Source organism: Gavialis gangeticus, unplaced genomic scaffold (genome assembly GCF_001723915.1).
Source record: "Gavialis gangeticus isolate Ggan-Ray unplaced genomic scaffold, GavGan_comp1, whole genome shotgun sequence".
In the NCBI taxonomy this organism is placed as follows: Eukaryota; Metazoa; Chordata; order Crocodylia; family Gavialidae; genus Gavialis; species Gavialis gangeticus.
This window is the reverse complement of record NW_017729033.1, coordinates 36,251,098-36,258,217: the sequence shown is the minus strand read 5'-3', so window position 1 is coordinate 36,258,217 and position 7,120 is coordinate 36,251,098.

The window sequence follows — 7,120 nt, the reverse complement described above, 5'->3', positions numbered from 1 at the left end:
AAATCTCCGAATCGGTGCCGAATCGCCAAATCCAAATTGGCTGAATCAAATCGGGACAGTGATTTGAATCACCAAATCAAATCACTGTCCCTCCAAATTGGCCGTATCTGAATCTGAAGCAAATACTTGCTGCTTCGCACAGACCTAGTGTTTTCCCCTCTAGTGTTAGTTAGCATGTTAGCAAATATGTTACAATCATACTTTAAATCCAAACAAGGCCCTAGGTGTGATTATTTGGCCAGGGTTTCATGGAGAAAAAGTCTGTCTAGATGAAGACTAGACTAGCTAAAGAGGTGTTTTTAAAAATAGTTAGCTAACATGACTTGAAATACCATGTAGAGCCAAATTGTATGACACCTATTGGGTAGATTTAGGTGCCTAAGTGTGATTCTGTTCCACTCTCTTCAAGTCCCTAAAGATCTATATTGAATCTTCTTTTGTAGCATAACTTTTGACCCTTAAAATTAAGTCACAGAAAAGCAGTTAGGAGGAGGGAGCACAAACCACATTTTATATTAGCAACTTTCAAAAGACTTGAGCAGATTGGAATAGAATTACACAGAAGTTTATATAGATGTCTAATAGATGGAATACAATCTGGATCTTAGTGCCTAATATAGACATGATTTAACTTTTTAATTCGTATTGGTCTTATTAGGCATGTGAAACTCTACTGTCTTGTGAAAATTATAATGTAATTTTTCCCCATTTCAAACCAGAATACAACTGAGAACTTTTTAATTAATTTTTTTGTGATGAGTGAAATTATTAGATGTAGGGTAGACAGTCAGAAAATGAGGGTTTTACTGAAGCAGCTGGCATAAAAAATGCAGTTGAAACCTGATTGCCTCTTGTATATACACATAGGTGAACTCTCTGCCAAACCCAAAGTTTAATTGTATACCAAAAGTTAAAGGATTGTCAGCTATTTTTAGAAGCTTGATTTAATAATAACCTTCATATTTACTTCTTATTATTGGTTACTTTAGTACCTAGATAAGCTAAGTATGGTACCTGCCCAATGAATTAGCATCTAAATGTCCTCCCAACTGAATTGAGACAATCCAGGACCTACTTATAACTGGTATAAACTTAAACCTTCCTCTATGCCAAAGGATTAACTAGCAATTTTTGTACCCTGGGCAGAGATAAAAGAGAAGGGAGGTACAGAGGGGCAGAACTGCTCCTGGTCTTCAAACAACCCTTAAATCTAGCCCAACTCATAATCAGAAGCAAACTCCTTTGTGATCAACAGATGCTACATGAGGCACAACCCTACCTTAATGACAAATGCGAAAACTGTCAATACATCTCCACTGCCATCACAGTCAATATCACCTTACAATAAAATTATAATAATCCAAGGATATTATATGTCTGCCTCAGAATGTGGTATATCGCATCCAATACATACATGAACACTGGTAGGAGAATACTTTTCTCAGAACAACTACTCCATTTCTGACCCCTCCGTCTTTCTGTTCGAGGGAAGTCTATAAAACAACTTCAGAAGATGGGCCTGGGAGAAGAAATTCATAACTTTACTGGACGCTAAAAATATGGAGAAAACACAGATAACGCCTTCATGGTTCTTTACAATCTACCTGCTACCCATGCTAATCTCCTTGCACTCCACCCATAGGTAATAACTATACTTTTCCTTATTGCCTAGTCTTACTCTTCCACTTATAAGGTTACATCTTTTACTGAATTACTTTTGTCTTGTTGCTATCTCAAAAATGTCTCTTTGCTTCTATTTTATGGTCACCTTCCCTATTTTTAAGCAGACTATATAGATGGAATTTTATCAGCTTTTAGCTCAAACTGTATCTGCTTCTCCACCCCAAAGTGTGGAAGGGCAACACGTATCTGAAACTTTCTCAAACTTTTCTCCCAAATACACGTCATTCAATAAAAGGTATTGCAAATATGCCTTGCCTCTTGTACATTTCCTGGCCCATCATGGCTACAACAACAGCCCAGCTTGAACTTCTGATAGCACACAGCAGTTGCTCCTGGCAATTCACCAGAGCAATTCCACAGGTGGCTGCACAGGGCTCCAGTGCAGGAGTTGTGTTTCGTAATGTGTACATGCTCCCTGTGAAAGCACGAATTACTGAAGGGACCATGGCAGCTCACAGGAGACAGTCTACATGCAATTTCTGGCTGTTGGATGGTATGTAAAGCCTTATTCCACTTGGTAGAGGAGGTGTAACTGAGAGCAGAAAGCAGAGATCTGCCACTGGAAAGGTAACTGTTTTGCAGAGGGAAGCTTTGTAGTATAGGTTAGACCTTAGGTGGGCATTGATTGGTTAGAAAGGGTTGAAGATATCCAAGATTTTCTTTCCATTCATGACAACTAGATGCATCATTTTTTTAAGTGAAAGCTGGATATTGATTTCCAGGAACTGGGAGTTGCAGTATAGCTCTAGGTACAACCCTCTAGAGAGTCCTTACATGTGCTGTGGGGTGGGGTTGGAGAGGCGCTTTAACTAGAGCAGCTCTCTAGAGCCACTCTAATTAAAATGCCTGCAGTGTCTTTTGTATTTAGCATCCCATGCTACAAAATGGTGGCAGGGGCACTTTAACTGAAGCTTGTTTGATGAGTTTAGTTAAAGCACCCCTGCCGCCCTTTTGAAACATGTGGGTATTGAGTACATGTGAAGCAGAGGCTGCTGGAGCATGCTATTTAGTACACATCAGAGCAGGCATGAGGCATGTATGTAGGTGCCCCTAGTGACTAAGATTTAACTTGGCCCCATTTGACCTCAGAGTCACCTTGATACATCTTGATATTATACCAAATGGTGATTTCCACTGATTTTCAGAATACTCTGCTGTTTAAGACAATATTATGTACTTATATCGTGTGTCCTAATGACAAAGCCAACTAGAGAAGCAGGTAAAGTAGTAGATGCATAGATACATATCCTCTAGGGGTATGCAAAATGGGCCATATTCAATTTGGATTTGGGTTCAGCCCAAATCAGGGACAGTGATTCGATTAATTGATTTGGGTCACTGTTCTGATTAGATTCGGCTGAATCTGAAGAGTCAATGCTGATTCAGAGAATCGGCGATTTGGCCATAGACACAGCTTTAAATGTTTTTTCTCATACCTTAAGGTACCAGGCACAGCTCATGAATTCTGCAATGCTGGGGCAGATGGAGCATTCCGTGGGGGGGAGGGGCTCCCCACATGCTCGGCAATCAACCCGGAAGTGGAACGAAAGTACTTCCGGTCCACTTTTGGGTCCACTGCTGGGCACGTGGGGGACCTCCCTGCACCCTCTCTGGCTCAATGATCAGCCACAGGGGGGCCCTGGGTGCCCCCCCAGACCTAGGAGGCACTGGTTACTAAGCTGGGGGGGCAGGGGAGGGCTCCCATGCACTCTCCGGTGGACCTGGAAGTGGACCAGAAGTGCTTCTGGTCCACTGCTGAGTGTGCTGGGGAACCCCCACATTTTCATGGGATGCTTCATCCACCCCAGCATCTCAGCATTCACGAGCCGCCTGGTACCTTGAGGTATGTAGAAAAACCATTTAAAGCTGTGTCTATGTTCAAATCATGAAATCTTTCTGAATCTCTAGGAGGGTTCTAATTCAATTTGGAGAGATTAAAAGGTCTCTTGATTTGATCTGGAGATTCACCCATAACATCCTCATGTTCGCACAGCCCTAATATCCTCATGTTTTCCTAAATATTATGGAAAACAATTTTTATTTTATGTTGGATGTCAGCGGGTCCACAAAGTACCCCCTCTATCCTCGTAATTTCCTCCTGCCACGACTTGGATCTTAACGAAATGAAATAGGGAGGAAGTGGTTTATATACCAAGGGATACCCATGGGAATTACCACACTAAATTAGATCTATTTCTCAGTGCTTTTATTCAGTTGGTCTCTGTTATTCTGATATTTTACAGGAAACTCCCCTTGTGGGAGATTGCAGTCCCGAAGATTGGTCTTGTGGACCCCCCAGGTCTCCTGACCGGTCCCAGTCTGATAATACAATAAAAATGAGGTTGCATACAGTCCTGGTCTCCGCAGTCACTTATTCTATTAACAGTTCATTACAACTGCCGCCTGTGCGGCACCTGCCACTAATTATATTATTAGCGGCTTGTTACAGTCATCACCTGCATTCCTCTCGGGTAGGGCCAGCGTGCAGGCTCTGTGGTTCTGTCTCATCCTGTCTTGCCCTCTCAGTCCCTGGCATCTCTCTCCCCTCCTGGGGTTCTGGACTCACCTGGACACTTTAAGGTCAGAGCAGGGGTCGTCTGCCGCCTGCGTCTCTCTCCCTCTGCTGGGCCAGTGTGCAGGCTCCGTGGCTCAGCTCTGTCTCTCCCTACACTCACCGTCGCTCCTACTGACTCCAGGTACGTCACGACGGGGTCTGGGTTCCAGGCTCTCCCTTCCCTGGTTCTCCTCTTTGGGAAGTCTCTCTTCACTCTCTCTCTCTCTTCTGCTGTGCCTGAAGGCACCCCTCCTTCACCTTCTCTTCTTCTTATCCTCTGAGACTGGTCGCCATTGGCTCCCTAAGGGCAGGGGCCCACCCCCCCGCGTGGTAATTATTTCCAGCTGCCCCCATTCTCTTAGCAACAGGGCCTCAGTGGAGACCCTGTTACATTGGGCATAGGGAATCATCTGAATGGTCTATGCATTTTCATGGAGTAGCGCAATCACATTAAAGATTATCTCTGAATTGATGCAAACAAAGACTAGGTCACCATAGTGAGCAACATTGGTTTACAAAGGCAAAATGTGTTCAGCACAAATCTTTACTGTATTTTAGTTTCTAAAGGTTAAAATTGCATATGACTTTTAAATAGCAGTAAAGCAGAACGCAGACTGAGGGATGACTACATCTATCATAACAATGCTAATCTGTAAAATAAGGGCAAATATGTGTACATAAGCAGAGAAGTATGTAAATTTTAAAATGTCAGTTATTCCAGTGATAGCTAAAGAACAAATGAAACATGAAGAATGTCAATTACCTTGCTTTAGAAAAGGAGGGAAGCTAGGTATACAGTCTCTCTGCATGTGATTTTGCTAGCCATTGAGGGTTAGGATGTTCTAAATGTCAGATACCGTGAGGCTTTGCTAGTCGTCATCACTTCAGCACACATTGTCCCTGATTTATATGTAAAGGCTGAAAGAGATATCCAGACAGTCTTTGTCAGGCTTGCTTTGACTGCCAAAGTAAGGAAAGTCCTTGGCATAAGGAGCGTGGGAGAGATCAATTAAGGAAAAATTAATAGAATGACTTTTTAGAATAGTATGACACCTTTGAGAAGTCAAGGACACCTCAGCATTAAGTTGTTCAGAACAAGCTCCAGCTTGTTCTTGGCATGCTGTTCCTTGAAAAAGAGAGAGAGAGAGAGAGAGAGAGAGAGAGAGACAGAGACAGAGATAGAAAAGAGGAAGAAAAACTATATGCTTTCTGTCAGAAGATTATAGACAACGAGTCAATAATGAATAGAATCCTAAGTGCTTATCACACTTAGCATACTGGCATTGCTTTGTTTTGTGAGGTAATATTCAGACTAAGCTAATGGTAGTGTTAAGCCAAAGTAAAGCACTTGCTGAAAAAAAATTATATAGTAGTTCAAGAAACAGATTTTAAGTGGACATGTTCATTTTTAGCTTACTTGAGGCATCATCTAGAAAAAAAGGTATTTTCTATGCTGTGTGAAGAAGTATTAAGGGACATTTCATGCGAGAGACACTATTTATTTATTTATTGGTAGATGAAATTGTTTATTTTAAACACAAAAATGAATGTCTTTTTATGGTATGAAGAAGCAATTTGATGCAGAATATATCTTTTGATTGTAAAAGCTAAGATCTTGTGTTCATTAGCAATCCCCTTGTGCTCTATGGAAGATAAAGCATGTTAACCTTGAAGTCCCAGATATTTACCTTATTTTCCTAACAACTCAGAATTTAAGAACTTCCCCCCGCTCCACAATAGTTAGGTTGTATACATGAAAATTGTGTTAATATGTTATAACATCCTCTATATGGAATATCATCATTGGAGGGTTGTCTTAAATTTGTCCCCCTCTCCTCCCCACTGTGGCAGGGAAAGCCATGGCAGGAAGGCAGGCGGTGGAAGGGAAGGTGTGGCGGGGGTAAGAACCCTTTCTTTTTGTCCCCCCATCACAGTGTCTGTGCCCTCTTGTAACCTCACCCTGCTGCGTGTACCCTCTACCCCCCACCCTGAGCCTCTGCCTGCCAGCAGCTTCTTCCACCACAACTGCCTTCTGCAACCTTAATCCCTGCTGCTACTTTTTACACTCTGGGTCCATCTCTTGCACAGCTCCAGCCTTGCTCCAACTTGGATTATGGAGCACACGGTTACTCCAGCTCCTACCTTGCCACAGCAGCTGGAGTAACCATGCCAGGCTGGAGCAAGCATGTCCTCTGTGTCCTGGGATGGAGCAGGGCCACAGCAGTGCAGCAGCTGAAGGGCAGGTGGCAGTGAAGGGTGGGTGGAGCAGGTTGGGGCAGAGACAACAGAGGAGCGGGAGCAGTTGTGGTTCTGACTGGGGTGGGGCCAGAGTTAGAGCCACAGCAATCACTTGCCTTGGCAGTGTCTTGTACTCGAATCCAAGTTGGGGGACTCCCTCCATGCAAAATAGAAGAAGGCCAATGTGGTGCCTGTCTTCAAGAAAGGGAGGAAAGTGGATCTGGCTAACTATAGGCCCATCAGCCTGACTTCTATCCTGGGGAAGATCTTAGAAAAGTTTATTAAAGAGACCATCCTTAGTGGACTGGACGATGCCGACACCCTAAGGGATAGCCAGCACGGGTTTGTTGCGGGTAGGTCTTGCTTGACCAATCTCATTTCCTTCTACGACCAAGTGACCTATCACCTGGACAAGGGAGAAGAGATTGATGTCATATATCTTGACTTCAAAAAAGCCTTCCATCTGGTATCCCATGATCACCTCATGGTGAAACTGGCCAATTGTGGCCTGGAGTCCACCACGATCCTCTGGCTGGGAAATTGGCTTCGTGGTCGGACCCAACGTCTTCATTAATGATGTGGACATTGGAGTCAGAAGTGGATTGGCTGAGTTTCATAGATTTCATAGATTCATAGATATTAGGG